General features: G+C 39.0%; 1 protein-coding gene across 1 annotated transcript in view; it reads left to right on the top strand.

Moving 5' to 3' along the window:
• The first annotated feature begins 6,797 nt into the window (after positions 1 to 6,797).
• Positions 6,798 to 22,354, top strand: part of LOC134530936 (hemicentin-2-like) — an 89,152-nt gene continuing 73,595 nt past the window's right edge. The window contains exon 1 of the mRNA XM_063366260.1: positions 6,798 to 10,036. The gene's annotated coding sequence lies outside the window, so the exon portion shown is untranslated. The remainder of the gene's footprint in view (positions 10,037 to 22,354) is intronic.

The raw sequence follows: 22,354 nt of genomic DNA on the forward strand, positions 1-22,354 counted from the left end.
CGTCAGGGCAGTGGAGTCAGTTCGGAGTGTTCAGTCAGGAGTTCTCCCGCGGCGGAGTTTCCGGGCGATAGTGCCGCGGGTGCGGCAGTCAGAAACTCTGAATGTCCTATTATATTGTCGTTTGAGAACTTATATAATAAGAAAATGCACGTGTTGACTGTATTGAGCCCAATATTATTTTATTCTATTCATTATGTTCGCACGATATAAACATCATGGTACATTTTTCGAAGGAGAAAAAAAATTATCGATTGTGCAATTCCTGTGCTATTATTAAATTAGTTATTTTAAAAATATTTTTTTCTCCTTGTAAAATCACACTAACAACTACAGCAGCATTAATTTTTTGAAGGTTTAAACAACTGAAATAAACAAAAGAATTGGGCTGATTTTATAGGTGTTGTAGCTAGGCTGCTCTGCTAGTTCTGAGTTGTGTAAGTGGTTATCACTAAAACTATCCTTGTGTTAACGCTATGTTAATGGTGTCCGAGCCTTTAGCGGAATGATGATTGGCTTGTTAAACCCCCCAGTCCTCATCATAGTGAGATTGTAGCAGACTAGGCGAGGTGATTCTGCTATGGTTAACCATTGCCTTCCGCAGCATGGTGGCGAAGAGACAACACAATTAGCGTTTATGAGCCCAAGAGGGAAATCATACGCAAGTTTAAACTTCCCAAAAACCTTCAAACCTCCCACTCCCAGGGAACTGAGCCCGGAACTTACAGCTCAACAGTCAGAAGCTCATTCAGTTAATTACAAAAAATAAGTTAATTTAATTTTGGCACCCAATATGTGCCTTCATTATAAGTTGTCAACGACTGATAGGTGGGTGGGTGGGTGACGAGAGTCGCTTGCAACCAGGGGCGCATGCGCATGCGCCCCTGGTCATGTCAAACCTAATGCAGCCCTAATTCTGCCCAGCTTGACTATTCTCCTGGACTTATCCTCGTATGTTCCGCATTTAACCTGCCTGCGTAGTCAATGCCTTACTGCACACAACATGACTGAGGCCAGGGTTTTTCCTGTGTCAACTAGAGTTAAGAAGGGAAGTTAGTTATGGCATCAATCGCTGCTATGGCTGGCCAATGCCCGATCAAAGCACACAATGTATGTTACCCTTCCCGCATGACCAGACGTATAGGTCTCTGCTTGTGACGCAATTTGAGTTTTTCCTAATATAGACCCTTCCCAACCCAATACACTTAGAATAAGTTAAGTTAAAAAAAATTTACAAAAAAAAATCAGAAGTTCGGACTATTCAGAAGAAGCTCACAAATTAAAAAAAAAAAACTGGCCTAATCCCCGTGCTCAGAGCGGCCAGTTTCAAAATCGCCAATTAGGTTTAAAATGCGATGTCATTTTGAAAAATTCGTAATGCAAAACGCTGTTTGTGTTGCCAATTTCTGGCTCACTTGGAAAAAAGAAAACAACTGATAAATCGAGTAGATCGCACGTTGTGTCGGTTTGGGGGGGGGGGGGGGGGGATGTTCTAGCTCGGGTGCTAGAGCATGAGGCGAGTGATGTGACCACTCACACAAACCCCCTTCTTTCCCTTCATTCCAGGACATTAGCGTGGTTGCGGTTGCGTGCTGAGTGGTTTGCACGCTCAAGAAGAGACTGCCCTAGGACTGGAAACTGCTCCAAGGTTCAGCTGAGGCCGTCTTGCACAATCAATTAACAAAACTTTTAAGCCGAACGCGGATATCTTATAAGAAACTAAGACGAAATATATATATATATTTTTTAATGAAAAAAAATTGACCTTTGTTTAAATAAACAAAGATAAAGCAACATTTAGGTGCACGTCAATGTTAACCACCTATTTCACATGCAATTTTTAAAACTAATTATTAATTGATTTTTCTTCACAAAACACTACGATTAAGTACATCAAAACTAAGAAAAAGGTTGTCTTGTCCGATCACGTATGTGTGTCAAAGCTCAACGACTAAATTTGAATTGTCTGATAGGTAGGCAACACGCACTACACACGATATGTAAGAATTAAGGCGACTCCTCAGAACATAAGCTAAGGAGGACTGATAAAGCCGTGTTCATAAATGAAGGCATATTGATGTGACTACGTCTTATATATCGGAATAGCAGTTTTAAAAGTGGAGTTTAACGGAAAAAAAAGAAAAAAGAGAAGGTAGATTTGGAAACGTTATAAAACATAAACCGGGCTTAGAACATTTGAGTTGCGCATATACATATATGTTTGTAGGGTAAGGGTTTACGCATGCTCTATTATAAACAGTTTTTTTTTTTGTTTGTTTACAAGTCACTACGAGTAATGCGAAAGTTACTCGAACGTTCGATTCCGGTTGACTCATCTACTTTGAGAGCAAAAATATTGGACGTACACTTTAACCAATTTAAATAAAAATAAAATTTATTTTGTGAAGAAAATAGTGAACTATTTAAACTGCGTGTTTGAATTTTTAAAAACATTAACTATATAACAACTTTGAGACTAAATTACGAAAAATAGTGCGAAAAGAATTACAATTTTGAGGCATATACCAAATTTATACGATCGGAATTGCAAGACGTGACGGGTAGAAGAAAGAGCAGCTTGTGACGATTACAAGACGGCGCCGCATGGACCAGACTGCAGGGAGAGGAAGAAAGCCAAGATGGCGGACGTCACTCGGCCCAGTACGAGTGCATGTATGTATTACCGACAGTGATGAGAGTTCCAGTGAAAAGTCCTTGTATAAACATTTGATTGGAACTACTGCATTTTTTTAAAAATTCCCATTTACACGACGTATTCAAGTTAGATACTTGTAGCCGTGTCCCGCCATAGCCTGCCCCATTTTTTTTTTTTTTTTACGTTAACAACAAGAACAAATAAGTTAATGAAATTAAACATGCTACTCACATTTCAGGATCATCTGGTAAGATTAAACATAAATGTGTGGTGCGGTGTGGTAGGTGATAAAAGTTGCCTGGACTACACCTCCCCACAACGACTGAAGACACGTGCCAAGAATTTCTCAGAGAGCCTGTCTGAATATTTATGAGGTCTGTAAGTAAGTAAAGTAAGCTTCGTTTGGTCATCAAAAATATATTACGAGAAAAAGTTTCTATTGACAGTTTTAGTTTTACTACATGTGTACTTCACATTTACACACAATCGGCACTCAGTTCCAAGAACTTTTCGTAACGCATAGAAGTTCACCGTCTGGGAATGGATCGGACGCCTTGGTCATAGGCATCGTGGACTTCGAATACGGAATGCATGTAACCTAAGTTCAGGCGTTTAGATAACATCTCCGGAAAACGTTTAAGCAATCGCCGTACTCTAGTCGAATAATGATGGCTACTTTTTTTTTTGGGGGGGGGGGGGGGGAGAAAAGGGCGTTATTTTGGTTGATTTGATGAAATGCGGGTCAACAATTACAGCAAAATTTATAAAATTATTATTGTCAACTATTTTATCTTCTAGGCGGCGAACATCAATGCAGAGGTGTTAAAGAAACTGATGCAGCGTTGCTAAAAGTATCTAATTGGAACTGAATGGAAATTATGTGAAATTGTGAAGTAGGTCTGTGGTAAATTAAAACTTTAAATAAATATTTATTCGCACGAGTTAATTTTTTTAAAACATCAAACCGAGCTACTTTACGAATAGCTCTCGTAGAAGTTACCCTCAATATTCGTGATGGTATTTGACTGCATCACAGCATGCAAGAAATGTGCGTGAGTGGCTGACAGACATCTTTGGTGTCAGCTGGATCGGTTGCGGTGGTGCGGCACCCTTGGTGTATCTCCACCATACCATATCATGTGTGCTGCGTGTTGCCTATACGTCAGTAATTAGCACTTACTTTTGGACACCTCACGGGCTTTTAACTATAACGGCTCTATCTGATAGCGTTTCTACAATACTGACTTTTTTGCCTCCTTGCACGCATGTAACAGTATTAAATCAGTATTCAATGAGTTTAACTCCACGTGCAGGAACTATTTCAGGGGAGTTTCCAAAGGAACCTTCTTGTAGTAGACTAAACATATAAACACGCGGCCCGCGAGCAACATTCGGCCCGCCTAAGCTACCACTCAACAAAGAAATATTATTAGATTAGATTTATTGTTGCGTGTTAGCCGTCTTGGTTCGCATGCATGTAGGATACAGCCGACAGTTTCAGACCACAAAATTCTCATAATAATATTAAAAATATAATTTATAATTATTTAATCTATTAATACTGTTTAGTGGGAATATTTTGGGTTAATGTTTTTATCATTTTTGTAAATACTTAAGAAAACACATTATTTGTTACTGCATCACACGCCACGTATTGTATTTATTGATCATAGTAAAAAAAAAAAAGGTCAGCTAGTCATTCAGTACTCGCTAATGACGTAAAAACATCTAACCTTTGGTAACGAGCAAACTCATGTGTTCATGTTGCAAATATACTTATTATACAAAACTCGGACACGAAATTTAACGTATTATTCGTTGAAACAATGCAGAGCGACATTAATATACTAATAAATAAATAATTCGTTTTTCAAGTAAAAAACATTTTGGACGCTAATCACGAGCGTACCTACTTTCTGTGCCCACCACTAAAACTTTCTGCCTGAATCGTAAACGTTGCTTGCCACCATCACGTGCAGATAGCAAGACGAAACAACCGACAATTTTAAACTATTAGAAACCGCTTCGATAAAAGCAGAAAAACAACTTTGAAAAATTGAAATCCAGCTTTGGACCTGATTTTTGACAAGGAATTTGATTAATACTGTCTATCTTGTTAAAATTCACTAAACAGTTAATACTATAGCTTTTACACACACGTTAGAGGTTACAATTCTATGGCATTGCTAAAATATTACCCTGAAACATTTTAAAACATATTATAACACTAAGTAATGTTTGTAAATTTGTTTAGGCTTAAAAGACTGAAATCAGCCTGTAAATACTTCCTACAAACAAACCTTACCCTTAATGACCTTATTAAACATTATTTTACACTGTTATTATATTATAATGTTAATAGAAAAGTAAAGAGTTGGGTTTTCCAGTGACGTGAATTGAACCACGTTCATTGAAATCAACAAGCACGCATTCTAGCGCTGTGCTACTAAGCCTATTTGGGATAAAGAAGGGGAATATGCATGATTATTCTTGTAATGCCAGTTTTCTTGCGTATTTTAAAACGTGAAAGTACTTTTTTATTTGACAAGTTTAGTTTACCAAATATATTCCAGGGTGGTTTCACTATCACAAAGTTTCATTTGGCACACCAATACGTGTGGTATGTCCCCTAATATTAACGAAAGTGACTATATACGGGTTTATGTTGCTACACGTGGGTCTGCCATCTTGTTTACACATTTCCGTTCATCGACTTAAGTTCCATTTTCACGAAATTACTCCTTCTAAATGCCGTACACCGAGAGCAAAGAGCCGGCCCTCTAAGGGCCCTGGCACACGAGCGTCTCGGTCGCGCGACTGAGACGCGCGACTGCAGTCGAGCGTCCAAGCGACCGAGTAGAGCGACTCAGCCGCGCGACCGAGACGCTCGTGTGCCAGGTTCACGCGACACACTCTTCACTGTGAATATGGACACCGACGAAGAAACAGTTCTTGGCATTGTCCTAAGGCGTCGTTGCCGTCGGCGCCGGCGTCGTCGCAGGCAACGTGTACTATGGATGCACCCAATAACTGCAGACCGCTTAGCAAGGGGCCAGTTTTATACGATTATGAGTGAGCTAAAAGAAGACAATTCGAAATATTTTAACTATTTCAGAATGTCTCGGAGTACTTTCTCGGATCTTCTGGATGTACTGAAAATTCACATTGAAAAAGTTGACACAAGTATGAGAAGAAGTATCCCTGCTGAAGAGAGACTTGCAATTACATTAAGGTGGGTACACTTGTATAAGCAGACAAATAGTTCATTTCATAGTTGTACAAGGAACACAGGAGTGAAATGTGTTTGGCTACGGCTGAAATTATAATTTAATTAGACAGTTACATGTATTTTAAGGGTATAGTTGAAGCATTTATTATCATATTATTAAAAAAAAACATTTTCTGAACATACCCCAAATAAGTAACATTTATTATTACGTGACACGATATTGTCTCAAAGATCCAACACATAAATGTTTATCGTTTTGCACACGAAAATAAATTCTTTCATAAATTTAGAAGAAAATTGTTAGATAACATATTTATTTGTTATTCACTGAAACTGCTCTTTCCATGAAGGTCACATGTCTTATAATTTATTAGGTATCAGTTAAAATAGTCTTCACAAATACTTGACGTATCAGACTGGAGAGATACTGATGAGGAAGCTGCTGGTGACATTGGTGATAAGGCGTGGCATTGCAGCGGCTGCTGGGGTTGACTCATTAACTGCGATGTTTCTGAAGTTGAATGAGACCCGTAGTTGTAAGACTGACTGATGGTGGGTGTAAAATGTTGGTTGCGTACTCCAGAGGTACTTGTATTACTACTAGGGTATGGAAGCGAAACAAATGATGGGCCTGTGATCACTGATGGAGAAGAATGAGGGTAGACAGAAGTCTGAGAAGGACATCGATGACCAGAAATTGACACCTGATTGTACCTTCTTAAGGTGTTTAAAAAGTCGCTTTGAACTTCAAGTTTCATATCGTCTGGCAGACGTTTGAAGTACGGCAAAAGACTCAACAAGAAATGCCTGTCACTGTCTTCTTCTTCTCTACCTGCATGTCGTTTTTCCATATTTCTTCTAAGCGACTGAAGTAGCTCAAGTTCTTCTGTTTCTGGTGACGGTTTTTTTCTTTTAAGAGAAGTAGGTGCCGTAGATGTAGCTGCTGCGGGTGTGGCTTGCGTGTGCAAGTCTGGAGATTCTTCTGTTGTAGGTTTGGTGTCGCATACTGGCAATAGGAAAGTTAACTGCTGGAAATATATATATTGTTTCCTGCCATCTGCTGCAGAACCTGATTTACAATTCCTCTGTTTAGCCAGTTCTCTTCTGAAACAGTCACGTAGATTCTTCCATTTCCGTTGCAGATCTGCAGCTGAAAAAAAAAAAAAAAAACAATAATGTAAGGTGCATATTTTTAGTGTGTGTTTTTTTTTTTTTTTTTTTTTTTTGCAGGTACCTTGCTACAGGATGTTCGTTCACAGAATTGCATTACACATTCCGTTGTGGAATTTCCACATGTCGCAAGATTGTTATTGAAGTGTGTGAAACAATATGGCGGCTTTTACATGAAGCATGTTTCCCGCAGTTAATGCAAGAGGACTGGCTGAAGATTGCTGACGGTTTTGGAACACGTGCAAATTTCCCAAACTGTTTAGGAGCAATAGATGGCAAGCATGTAAGGCTTATTCAACCTGCTAAAAGTGGGTCAACCTATTTTTCCTACAAGAAATATTTTTCCATGGTGTTGTTAGCATTATGCGACTCTAATTATAGGTTTTTATTTGTTGATGTTGGTTCTTATGGAAAATCATCAGACTCAGCAATATATAAAAACAGTGAGCTGTTTCAGAAGATGAAGGATAATACGTTGAACATCCCAAGTGATAGGCCAATAGTTGAAAATGGAGAGCCACTTCCCTTTACCTTCGTAGGTGACGAAGCATTTGCTCTTTCAACTCACATGCAGAGGCCTTATGGTGGGAAAAATCTTACTCAAAAAAAGAAAATATTTAACTACAGGCTGTCACGAGCCAGACGTTACATCGAATGCACTTTCGGCATACTTACAAATAAGTGGCGTATCTTTCACAGGCCATTGGACGTGAAAATTGAAAACGCAGAAACTATAGTGAAAGCATGTTGTATTTTACACAATTTTGTTAGAGAAAGGGATGGTGTTGAATTTGACAGCACTCTGAACGTCGTGGGACTAGATGAAGGGGAGCCGCTTACACGACCAGGAAATACACGATCAGCTTTAACAATCCGAGAAAAGTTTTCCGATTACTTTTCTAGTGAACAAGGGTCAGTGCCATGGCAATATTTTTTGCTTTGAAGAGTGAACAATACTAGTGAAATTTAACTTTTATAGAGGTGTCACATTCAACAACGTAATAGTTATAACCGTATAACCGTTACATTGGACAGTAGCCATGGTGAATTTTGTGGCATAAACAAAATATAGAGAAAACAAAATTTCCGTATGCGAAAATGTGTTCACTTTGGAATTATGTTAGTTGTTACGCTACTTTTAATTATATTGTTACGTGCAAGCCCAGTCGCAGTGGGGACGGAGCGATGCTCTTCTCGGAAACAGATTAGCGCCGCGCGTGCCTTATCTTTATCTTGATGACACGCGGCCTGCCTGCCCCCCCTTCACCCTCGCCCTGCCTGCGCTAATGACCTGGCTGCACCTGGTCGGTCAATGGAACGGTTCTTGAATGTTCTCCGACATCGTCGCCGGCCCCAGCACGTAATCCTGGACGTCCCTAGTTGCGCAATGTCAAAGAGCATCTCGAAGGTTCTAAATGTAAGGCCGACCTCTATATCAGCAGGGGGCGGTTGCATCAGAGCAGATAATTGTGTGGCGCGTCTGGCGCAGTGTGGAGAGGCGAAGACCTGTGCGACGAGGCGGCGAAGACCGGGCGACTTCTGGGAAGAGAGTGTATAACATCGGCGAAGCCAGCAAGTGCCCTGTGTGACATCGGCGGACACTTTACGGCGATCTGTGGCTGCGGTAAGACTGTGACGGACTGAGAGAGACTTTCTTTATTTCGAGCCTATATCAAGCCAGGATAACTTGTAAATAAAACTGTAAATAGTAGCACCAATAAAAATAGTGATAATTAATTAAAAAAAGGGGCTATCCTTTCGAACCCTATCGTTCCCACGTTCGTAACAATATTATATCGTATTTTACTTGTATTTCTATGTTTATCGTAAACATTAGACATAAGCGTAAGTTACAATGAATTCCGCGTAGAAGCAAAATACTGCAATGTAATTTGAAAACAAACCCTTCCATTAATAGCTAATTTATTTACATTGGCAATGACTCACATGCACGCACAGTGGTTTTGTATTTTATGAGGGAAGAATAACACGAACTGTTAAAATTTCACACCTGTTTGTTGTTAAGAGATATATTAACTATACAATATTTCACATGTGTTGTAATTATTGCCAATATCAGGTGGTTCGTGGTAATATGAATACTTAAACGGACGTTTGAAGAGAACACCCGATACGAAAATGCAGCGGGCACATCCAAACAGTTTCGACAATAATGTAAATATTTTGAACAGTAATCTTCACGATTGTAAATCATTTAAAAACGTAGTAACGTTTCTATAAAGGAATAATGAAAAAAAATATTATATTCGTTTTATAAGTTTTATAAAATTATTGCAATACTCTGTCTAGTAAATAGGCTTCACGTAGAACAATTATGTTTATAATACATTTGAAACAAATAAAGTGAATGCAGGGCTGCACGAAATATTCAGATCACCACTAACCACTTATATTTATAAATTACACTTACCTGCTTTATTTTTATGGACGCTATCCATGGCTTTGAAGTTCTCAACGAACATATCGCACACCTCTTCCCATGCCTTTCCCTTTTTGCATTTGTTAGCATACTCATCACATCTGGAATCCCAAATAGCTGGCCTTGATTCTATTTCGATTAGAAAACGGTCACAATCGAACGCCATCTTCCTCGCCAGCACATACAACCAGATACTGACCGACAGTCGCTCGGACGCGCGGCTACAAGTCGCCCGTGTGCCAGGTTCTCACCCACGCCCATGCTATCTTATGGCAAGCGATTTCCCGGCGACCGAGTCGCGCGTCTCAGTCGCGCGACTCGGTCGCTCGTGTGTCAGGGCCCTAAGTGTTCTAAACGGCGCAGGGAGGCCCGATACAGGACAGTAAGCCAGAGCGAGTGAGTCAGCGATGTCGGCGCCGGGGCCGGTAGTAATGGCAGGCGCGGGATAGTTGCGGTACGCGGGCCACAGCTGCCCGTGCTCGCCTAACGAGCGGTAATGAGTGGTCCGTCAGTAGCGGTCCTGGTGTCGGCGCCGCCAGCTCTGGTAAGAACTCTGCATCAGACTGTCACTTTCTTCCATTTGCTTGTCGCGCGAGGACTGGACGATTGCATCGCTCCGTGGTCCGATACCCGTCTGCAAAATTAAATATTAAAAAAAAAAAAAAAATTAAATCCCTGCACACTTAGGGACGGGTGTATTCCTGGGGAAGGAGCAAAGTGGTAAGGTTTCAATTGTGTAGCGTTTCACATTCACGCTCGACCTTTTGCCAATAAACGTATTTCAAAAATTTTATTTTTCCTCTTCGCAATTGGAGCGCTGACCAGGGGCGCAAATCTGTACGATTCGCAAGAAAGAGAGAAAAAGGGGGGAAGGGGGGCGGCGTCCCGAGAGTAATAACTGACTAAGCCCAAATTTCGGCCTTTATGCATACATAAACTTTAATATATACAGAATTTTTTTCATAAAACATAGTTTTGATGTTTACTTTTATCCACCCCGTCTCACAGTCACGATTTTGCAAGCGAAATTGGGATCCCTCAGTAAGGGGCTTCTTAATTCCCGTTTGGAGGGGGGGAGGGGGGCCCCGCCAGCACAAAGCGCTTACGATAACTTTTATCAAAGGAAAAAAAATCATCACAGTTCACAAAAAAAACTGACGTAACCATTTTAAGTACTAAGAAAATTAAACCAAATATTATAATATTAATTCAAATTTTTATGCAACTTAATCGTTTCACCCATACCTTTCTTCACACGTAGGCCTATTTCATTAAAACCATTCTCGTTCAGTTTCCAGTAGGGTCGGCGCCGGGGTTTTCTGAAATGGGAAACGTGCCGAACGGTTGCCGTGAGCTAATGAGTTTTCTCGGGGTATTCCCGTTTTCTCCCAGTAATGCATTCCATGCCGCTGCTCCATCTCACCGTTTCGTGCTTCATCCGTCGCTAATGCTCTGGAGGTAGTTATTAAGGGTCTATAATTTTTTTTGCTCTTAATTTTAGATTAATTCATAACATAAGTACAAATTGTTTTAGTAATCTAATAATTGTTTATTTGGAAATTTTTTAAGTAATTTTATATTTCATTCCTAGTATGAGAAAAGAGTGTAGAATTGTATGGTTAAAATTTTTAATTAAATTGTTGTACATTGCCTTCATCTTAAAACTTTTTTTATTCTTAGGATATAATTCATAAATCAATAAATATTTACTGTCCAAAAATTCCAGGAACTGAGTTTTTCATGTTTTTGGGAAAACCAAATTTTTAGGATTTAGGAATGATGTATAAAAATAAAGAGTTTTAGGAAACAAGTTAAACTATAGTTATATTATTGATTCAGGCAAAAAAATATATATATAAACTCATTTGTTCGTAATATGTATTTGTTTAGTATAACAAAAAAGTATATAAGATTTAACGATTAGTATATTCGAGTAACTAATACATTTGTTTATAACTTTTCAAACAAGCTTTGGCTAACCTGAGTCATTCATTCTCTCAGAGTTTATGCAATATTTATTTATTTTATGTTCTCTCTCGCTGCAAACGTATTTGATGAACAATCAATCACGTTTGAATTGCTCAACTTTTATTTTTTTTTGTCAGTGACTTTTCTTAATTTAACTCTATCTTACATTAATATTCAAGCATTGCTAAAAACTGAAAGATCTTTAAATTATATTTATACTTTCGTATTCGCACATACGAAAGCGTATTTATATGCAATTGCTTAACTAATTTACACACAATTGCGGTTCATGTACAGCCCGGACAAGGAAGTTCAAGAAACAAGCTATGGTTTGTTGGAATCTGTTCAGGTTGATCTATTGCCAATATCAGAAGAGCACAAAGACGCTAGGCGTGGTTTCGCCAGTGTGTAATAGAAGTCAAACTATTAGAATTGTTATCTACGTTCTTGAGTAAGCTGGCCTGCTTTTCAGTAAACGACAGCTGTTGTTCCTATACAATGCTGACAAGTGCTGACGAGCTATGCTAGAAGGATCGCTGAGAACACTGAATTTGTTGGAGCTGCGGAGGTTATGCATTGTAATTGAAGTCGCATTATCGGCTCGTCACCAATAACGATACCTGCCATAAGAGTTCGCGAACTCACTGGTATCGTTGCTAATGAATGCTCTAAAATATAAACAATAAAATATTATTGTTTACTGTGCATTATTTAGCTAAGCTAAATTGAACATAAAAAACAAGGAATTTCGTGATAAAGCCATATATTGATCTAAAGAGAACCATTCATATCCATTAAAATTTCTTCATAAATTTCTCCAATCAATCATACCAGTGTGTTCAGTAGAAAAATAAATTACTTAAAAAATTTTCAAACTTGGATAAAGTGTTTAAATAATCCAATGTATAATTTGGTCCGGTATTTTGACTAAAGGTCATGATAAAGAAAAAAAAATGTCAAGTTAAAATTAACCAAAAAGTTATAACTATGCATTCCAAAACTAAAAAAAAATACCATAATTTATTACAAACTAGCTGAAGTACCCGTGCTTCGTTCGCTTCGGCAGTCTACATTCAGAACACTTTCGCTCAGCTCATGGTGCACGCCACTGCCATGCTTCGAATTAAAAAAAAATCAAACAATTAAATGCCCGTTGTCATAGAAACGCAGAAAGCATAAAAATGCAAGAGCCGTTGCCAGGGATACGAAGAAAGCACAAACATTGCGATAGCGAACTTTCACCAGGAATTATCAAAATTTTGCAACCATACTTTTTTCCGGGATGAAAAGTACACAATGTGATATTCTAGGACCTAAAGTAACTACATATATAAAAATTTCATGAAAATTCGTTCAGCCGTTACGGAGCTAGGTGGTAACAAACACACACAAACTTTCGCATTTATAATATTAGTAGGATTGTTTACGAAGTGCGATTTTAATTATATTCAATGAAAAGTAAATGTCAGTTTTAATAATCAAAGGATTTTTATACCTATATATATATATATGTATATATATACATTTAGCATACTTTTTAAATAGCGAATTTCATACGTATTTTAAAAAAATACATTTGGCAAAATATTGTCAGAAATAGGAAAATGAACTTGATAAAACACTGTGTTGTTATTTTTTTTTTTTGCGGGGGAGAAGAGAAAAAATAGGGGGGTGGGGGTGGGAACTGAATGAATAAATTTCTTTGGATCTGAACTTTTGTTGATGCATTGTACGAGATGATTCCACAGATCGACCTCGGTCATTTTCTTAATAAAAAAAAACACCTTTGAAAAATGATTAAATATTAAGCTTCACACAATATAAAATATGTGCAAACATACTTTTCAACAAAATATCTTACATCTTGCATATAAAATCAAAATAATATTTTTTTCTAGTCATATTTATTTATTAGATACATAATATTATTGTAATTATGAATTATGTCCTTTCAGGCCTACAATAAATCACGATGTGGGAGTTCGTCTACCAAAATATGCCCGGTGATACTATTTACTGTCATATTTATAGTTTAGTATTACAAAACTCATCTGTACGTGATTCATGTTATGATAAGCACTGAGCTGACCTTTTTAATGAAATAACTTTATTTACGAAACGATACTTAAAATTTTGAAGCCAATGTTGATTAAATGATTTAGAGCCTTCGTAAATGGCTAGAGCGTGTCCACCATGCGTGTAAGACGGAAATGAAACCTAATTCTTAAACGAATCAATGAAGTACACAATGGAGTTTCATAATTGTAACATACACGGGGCAACGTAAAACCTGCAAAGAGTCTTGCAGTTGTCTAACTCTTTGCTTCATTCATTATTTATATCCCCCCCTTTTTTTCACCAATTATCTATCGCCCCACTCCAGGCGTTGTATTCTTAGTTACGCTCTGATGAGTCATCGCCCTGACCTGTAAAGAAGTTTCGCTCCAAGAGGGCCGATGCCGAGGATGGAAGCCGCACGAGAGAAAGTGCGGAAGGCGCGCGACTCGCGAAAAGATTCATTTGACACAGTCATTCATTGGTTAGCTCACGCGTCTGAGACCTCCGCTAGTTTCTACGCACTGACTGTTTACTGCGCTGGTCATAATACGTAATTGAAAAAAAAAAAAACTTATAAACAAATGTATTCACAAAGCACTTGAAAGACGTTGTAAGCTGTTTCTGACTTATTAATTTCGAATTAGTTTCAAATAATAAGCTACAGATATTTTGCGTGCATATATCCATCTGGTTGTACTATGGGTCATGACTTGTGGTTGGTTAACGTTCAGGTTTTTTTTTATGTGTAACATCTTAGCTCTCGGTATACGGTATTTGGTTGGGGTAATTACGTGAACGCGACAGAAGTAAAGGAACGGAAATGTGTAACAGATGGTGCTGAGTAGTATGTGAATGGTGCTCCGGGCACAGGCGCCAGGCGGTGGTTTGTGGCGGTTTCTGCTGCCTTGTAACCTACATCTCCGTTGACGTCACGGCGGCCATCTTGGATTGTGACATTACGGAGGCCATCTTGGATGACCATGACCTTGACCTTGACCCTGGTGGCCATTTTAGATCAGCCATCTTGAAGCCGCCATCTTGGATGACGTCATTTTGTTTTATCGAACATTCCGCTATTTGGTTCCGCCATTTTGAATTATGGCGTCACAGTTTGAATTTCCGTTACGGCCGCCATCTTGAGTATATTTATTATCCGATTATAATGAAAAAATTTAAAAATCATAAAAAAATATTCGGCCGAATTTAATACTAAAAATTTATAAAAAAAATAATTAATAAAATTTTAATAAAAAATATTTAAAAAACATACATTTACGACATGGAGCTCGGAGTCCTCGGTTCGAACCCTGGTGAGGGCAAAAAAAATTAAAATGATGACCGATCCTTCCCTCATGGTGGCTGCAGGCACCCTACCACTTTTTTCATAGCATATATATCATCAGGAAGTATGTCATGTCCGCCATTTTGAAAATCCGTAATTTTAAAGCTAGAGATTCGGGAAAAATTCCAAAATTCATTTAATAAATTTGTAATTAATTATACTGATTGATTCGATCGATTCCAGTCCTTGGTTCAATCCCTGGTCGATGCAAAAAAATTAATATTATGTAAAAATAAGAATTTAAATAAATTATGTTCAAATAATTCTTAAAGAGGCTTGAAATCCTATACTACCAGCCTCCAGTAAGCCGAAATGTCCACCATCTTAAAAAAAAATTATTTATTGGCCCATAAATCCAGGAAAAATCCCAAAAATCATCAAAAAAATCATTCATTAATTTACATATTGAATCGATACAAAGCAACTTTAATTAAAAATACCACAAAAATAACAGGTTCTAGAAATAAAACACCACAAGTTCTTTTACAAACATAACATTTTATTACATAAATTCTACACTATTACAAGTACAAAAAACACAGACAAATTACTTAAAACTTGAGCATTTCTCGATGTCTGCATCTGCCACCCACGAATTAAAGCGAGGTGGAAAGCCCCACCACTTGACTTAGGATCGTCCCTTTCTTCGTTTTAAAATCTTCTCCACCAATTACATATCGGGATACAACGTAGTCTGAATCTCTTCTGCAAAGAAGCCGCCACGAATGGGTTTGCTGTCCAAATCTTCGAGGTAGTAGGTCCTAGGCTCCGATTCACGAACATGAGTCACACGGAAAAGTTCGGGACTCCAGGTAGCAGTGAAACCTTTCTCGAATATACCTTTCTGCTTGGAGATTCGCACAATGTCACCGACGTTAGCTTTAAGCTTTCGTGGATCTTTCTTCTTTGTGTTGGAAAACACTGTTTGAAATAGGCGATTGTCCTTTACGTCCTTTGGCTTCGTTTTCGTGGTAGAATGCATTGTGGAATTATATTCGCTTATTAGTTTCGGCAAGATGTCAAGCCACTTGTAATTTCCGTTAGCAGTGAACGGTCGCCACATCTTGGAACGTAAAGTTCTGTTAAACCTTTCGACAACGGAGGCTTTGACATTACTAAATGTAGAGTAGTGTTTGATGCCATACTTCTTCAATAAAGCCTTGAAGGCTGCATTATAGAATTCTTTCCCGATATCCGTATGCAGGTGCGACGGTACACGACCATCCTGCAAAATATTGTCCATGGCCTTGGCTACTTCAGTTGCAGTCTTTGATTTTACAGGTCTAGCTGTCACCTCTGCCCATTGTTCCAAGCAGAGAAGACTTCTTGCCCACTCCCTACTGGGTACTGCGCGTCGATATGCGAAATCCACAAACTCCTCAAGTAAATAGAAATTTAAATGGGCCACATAAAAAAGACACATCTATAACCTTGTTTACCACCGGAGCAGGCATCACACAAATAATACCAAGAAAAGGGTGTGATTGTTCTAAAGCAGGAAATAAAATTATATACGTACAAAAATTTGCATCATTACCAAAAAAGAAGGCAAACACATTTTGAGATAACTCTATAATTAAATAGAAACCCTCTACGCTATGCGCAGCTACATTCAATATCACGTATAAAAAAGAACATAACAACTTACAAAATTCCACTTTAACAGTTACCAAATTCATGTGAAGGTTTTTCAAAGTTCAAATCCTCGCACTTTTCTTGCAATGATAATTATTACAAATACTGATAGTAGTATGTAAATGTTCCTCCGATATCAGGATTCAGGATGTGGAGTCGGAGCCGGTGTCCGCCATATTGGATTTGTGACGTCACGGCGGCAAAAATTCCTCAAAATTCCTAAAAAATGACTCAATATGACTCAAAAATTTTCGTTTTCGAGGGAAAAATTCCCGTTTCGAGGGAAAATTTCCCGTTTTATTCCATAATTATCCCAGCGGCTAGAAAAGTCCTGATAGAGGCTTAAGCATCCTTAACTCAAGCCTCAGTTAAGCCTCTATCAGGACTTGACCTTGACCCCGACGGCCATTTTGGATCCGCCATTTTGGATCCACCATTTTGGATGACGTCATTATGTTTTCTCTAACATTCCGGAGTTGTGTTTTCCGACATTTTGAATTATGACGTCACCGTTGCAATTTCCGTTACGGCCGCCATCTTTAAATTTATTATCCGATTTTAATGGAAAAAAATTTAAAAATTATAAAAAAATTCAATTAATAAAAATTCAATAAATTATTTATAAAAAAACATACATTTACGACACGAAGCTCGGAGTCCTCGGTTCGAACCCGGTGAGGGCAAAAAAAATAAAAACGGCGACCGATCCTTCCCCCGCGGTGGCTGCAGGCATACTGACTCCCACCACTTTTTTTTTCAAAGCATATATATCGTCAGGTAGTATGACGTCATGTCCGCCATCTTGTCTTCGATGCTGGAAGCCATGATCATTGTATTGTCGGCGAGAGTGCGCTGACGCCATGTTAGTTTAGTTCTTATCTGCTAGAGTGCAGTAATCATTTATTATTGCTGTGACACCCGCCATCTTGTCATTTGGCCGCCATCTTGAAAATCCGTAATTATTTAGCTAGAAATTCGGGAAAAGTTCCAAAATTCATTAAATAAATCACTCATTAATTTACATATTGATTCGATCCGCTCCCGTCCTCGGTTCGATACCCGATCGATGCAATAATGTTTAATTTTATGAAAAAATAATAATTTCAATAAACCATGTTTAACATTCGTAAAGAGACTTTAAATACTCTACCACCATCATCCTATCAGACATCAAGACCACCATATTGGAAATTCGTAATTGTAATTCTAGAAATTCGGAATAAATTTGTAATCTATATACTGATTGATTAGGTCGACTAAGGTCCTTGGTACGATCTAGGATGATGCAAAAAAAATTAAATATAACATCAATTTAACATAATAGTAACAGGTTCGAGGAATTAAACACCGCAAGTTCTTTTACAAACATAATATTTATTACATAATCTCTATTCTACTACAGGAACACTTGTGAAAGCCAGCAATCTTACAATCATTTAGTTCCGCATCGGTGTGAAATGACAAATTCTTAGCTCCAATCGGTTTATACTAGACAGAGACCAACCAGAACCTTTACTGACATAGTCCTCCTCTTCTTGACAGAGTTTCTTGATACCGTTTTTAACAGTTTGCTTCACATCGTCAGAACTGTAAATTACTGCAGCCGATGTCTTGAATGCACACTTCTTCACTTTGTCATCTAACGGATATGGCTTTCCATATAGACAGTCCAACCACAAGTTATATTTTAATGGACCGTTTGTTGCTACGTTATCAGTAAGCTGATTTATTATGTCCTGTCTGATATCATCAAGAAAAGTACAAATGTCCTTCGACTCACCGAACGTATTTAGATAATAGTAGTCCTTCAATGTTCCACGAAATGCAGACTGCGCCAAGTAGAAGCCATTATCGTTCACTTGTAATGCTCCGAACACAGTCTTAGGTTTATTTTCCTGTTCAGACGTCATACCAATCGGTTGCTGCACATCGGTTTTCTTGCTTGTACGCTCACGAGCCTTCAACCTAAACCGAGGAGTCGAAATTTCTGCAGGTAGTTCAGCAGTAGGCACACGGACTTCACCTTTACAGTTTTTCGCATGTCGTCGCAAATTATCAATTCGAGTAAACCATTCATGACACTCATCACAGCGAAACTTCATGCGAGAAGGATTCTTCTTGCATTTGCTCCTCTCATTTCTTCGTGCATCATGAGCAAATGCGAATGTCATATCACAGTAGCTGCAAGGATACCGGGGTGATGAAGACGAACCTTTCAGACCCGATCCATTTACTGACGTTGCCGCAGTTACACCATCTCCAGGCATACTCTTATGAACATCAATGCATCGTTGTTGTATAGAAACCTTTACTTTCTGCCGAACAGCAGGACCTTTGCATCTCTTCATGTGCGTTTTCATATTATCTTGTCTTGCAAATTGCCTGTGACATTTCTTACAGCCAATCATTTTGCGATAAAGGTTCTTGGCACATTCTCTATTCTCATGTCGTCGAGCATTGCTGTTGTTTGAGAAAATCTTGTCGCAGTAACAGCACCAATGTTCGTTAGTTGTTGTCTATTCGGCATCCATTGAAGTCTCCATTGATGGCGAACCAGCGTTCGCCGAGTTTCCCTGTACAGCCAGCACTAGCGGCATTAAAGTCTCTTCTGCTGGCGGTACCACGTCTGTTGAAGTCTCCTCCAGTGTTGACATCGACGTTGCCAACGGGATCTGCTCCACCATCGTCGACGCTGACGTCATGGTTCCCGCAGTCGATGGTACAACCTCCATCGTGTTCGTCGTTAAAGTCGGTAAAGATGCCATCGAGTTCGCAAGAACAGGTAATTACGTGATTAATGCACCAGAAGAAACAAACTAGGTGATCCTTACACCGACGACGTCAGTAACAAACTAGGACTCGCTTATATACATGCACCGTATGGAATAATACGCTAGTCATCTCAAGAACAATTTACTAAAATACTAGAGTCAAAACAACATTAAAAATAGAAGGGCCATCAACGAAAAGGCAGCACATTTGGAAGCACCGACAACGAAAAGGCAGTACATTTGGAAGCACCGACAACGAAAAGGCAGCACATTTGGAAGCACCGACAACGAAAAGACAGCACATTTGGAAGCACCGTCAACGAAAAGGCAGCACATTTGGAAGCACCAAAAACGAAAAGGCAGCACATTTGGAAGCACCGACAACGAAAAGGCAGCACATTTGGAAGCACCGACAACGAAAAGGCAGCACATTTGGAAGCACCGACAACGAAAAGACAGCACATTTGGAAGCACCGTCAACGAAAAGGCAGCACATTTGGAAGCACCAAAAACGAAAAGGCAGCACATTTGGAAGCACCGACAACGAAAAGGCAGCACATTTGGAAGCACCGACAACGAAAAGGCAGCACATTTGGAAGCACCGACAACGAAAAGGCAGCACATTTGGAAGCACCGACAACGAAAAGGCAGCACATTTGGAAACACCGAAACGAAAAGGCAGCACATTTGGAAGCACCGACAACGAAAAGGCAGCACATTTGGAAGCACCGAAAACGAAAAGGCAGCACATTCCCGATTATTCATGTTAATATTTTGATGGTTAATCCGTGTGCTTGCGATCATTCCTGCGGTTTCGGTCAAAGTTCAAGGTCACACTCGTCCATTATGGCCACCGTGACGTCGCAATCCAAGATGGCGGACCGTGAGAAATCTGAGAAGCACTAGCAGGAAGGACGAACTTCCTTCTCTATGGAGACTATCGTATGCGATCGATAGTGAGCATCCCGCATCCTGCATAAAAGAAATAAATATTATTTACCTGCAAGCAATACGTGACGTCATCTGATGTTGAAAAGTGGAACTAGTTGCAGCAAGTACCTTTGCATAAGATAAATTAACTCTCGCTGATGAAATATTTAAAAAATTGTATTTAAGTAATGATTATTAATTTAAAACTCTTAGTTTGCATCTGGCATTAGTCTCGGTAACTAATATGAATTCCGATTTAGGATCTGACGCTGTATCGAAAGAACATAGGTGTGAGTTTTGCAGCAAAGAGTTTATCTTGAGAAAGAATAAAAGACAACACGAGAAGAATGACTGTGTTAAAAATCCACTACGCAATATGATAAGATGTGTTCAATGTAGCAAGTCGTTTACGCGGAGAGAGAGCTTAAAAAGACATGGCAGAACTTGTAACGCCAAGCCTGCGTACAAGCTAGAGGACAACGATGAATCTACTAGACTAAGGATGAGTGATTTACATTACGACAATAATTTTCCTGGCTCTTCTGATCTCGACAAAGAACTTAAATTGAAGGAGGTTGATGATTTATGGAAGAATGAAGACAGTGGAAGAATCCTTAACGTGAAAAGTGAGAATATATACAAGCCGAATTCAAGTAGATCTTTCCTACTTTGTAGAAATGATGGACTCCTAAAAAGGAAGCATGAAGACAATGAAGACACTTCAATATCATCAACATCGAATTCTTACGGTAAATTGGGTGAAGACGATTCCTTCTACGGTGATTGTTACAGTGACTCTGAGGCTGTTGACAAAGACATAGACTATGATGAAGCACCTAAAGCTGACAAGATCGAAGAATGTGGTGGTGTCCTGAGACCGAAACGATGGAAACGACGTGATATATTAAATAAATCTGATCAAGCTTGTGATGATCACCGTCTCAAAAATGAAAGTTACCCTGAGGTTGGTGGTAAAACGGAAGACACCAGAGATAATAATATTTATTATAAACGTGCAAGGAAGATGGTGGTAGAAGAGAATGATTACACATCATGGAAAGATCCAAACATATTGGTTGACCGGCTAAGACTTCTACATGGTTCGCTTTGTGCAGGAAACTATTCGTGCATCAAAGAAATATCCTTCATACTCAAGGAACTGAGGTAAGCTGGCTACATACAATAATGGCTTGTTTTAATTGCTTTTGTATAATGTTGAGAAATAAAATAAATAATTTAAATTATAAAAATTTCATGTTTTTATTTCTTGTATTCTGATTTCTAATTAAGACTTAGATCTCGCAACTTGTGCTTCCTTTTTGCCTTTTTTGTTGATGGAGCTTCCAAATGTGCTTCCTTATTCGATGGTGCTTCCAAAATGTGCTTCCTTATTCGATGGTGCTTCCAAAATGTGCTGCCTTTATGATGGTGCATCCAAAATGTGCTGCCTTTTTCGTTGGCGGTGCTTCCAAATGTGCTGCCTTTTCGTTGTCGGTGCTTCCAAATGTGCTGCCTTTACGTTGTCGGTGCTTCCAAATGTGCTGCCTTTTCGTTGTCGGTTCTTCCAAATGTGCTGCCTTTTCGTTGTCGGTGCTTCCAAATGTGCTGCCTTTTCGTTGTCGGTGCTTCCAAATGTGCTGCCTTTTCGTTGTCGGTGCTTCCAAATGTGCTGCCTTTTCGTTGACGGTGCTTCCAAATGTGCTGTCTTTTCGTTGTCGGTGCTTCCAAATGTGCTGCCTTTTCGTAGTCGGTGCTTCCAAATGTGCTGCCTTTTCGTTGTCGGTGCTTCCAAATGTGCTGCCTTTTCGTTGATGGTCCTTCTATTTTTAATGTTGTTTTGACTCTAGTATTTTAGTAAATTGTTCTTGAGATGACTAGCGTATTATTCCATACTGTGCATGTATATAAGCGAGTCCTAGACAACAGGACGCTCAGTTTGTTACTGACGTCGTCGGTGTAAGGATCACCTAGTTTGTTTCATCTGGTGCATTAATCACGTAATTACCTGTTCTTGCGAACTCGATGGCATCTTTACCGACTTTAACGACGAACTCGATGGAGGTTGTACCATCGACTGCGGGAACCATGACGTCAGCGTCGACGATGGTGGAGCAGATCCCGTTGGCAACGTCGATGTCAACACTGGAGGAGACTTCAA

The sequence above is a fragment of the Bacillus rossius genome, chromosome 3, assembly GCF_032445375.1.
Source record: "Bacillus rossius redtenbacheri isolate Brsri chromosome 3, Brsri_v3, whole genome shotgun sequence".
Lineage (NCBI taxonomy): Eukaryota > Metazoa > Arthropoda > Insecta > Phasmatodea > Bacillidae > Bacillus > Bacillus rossius.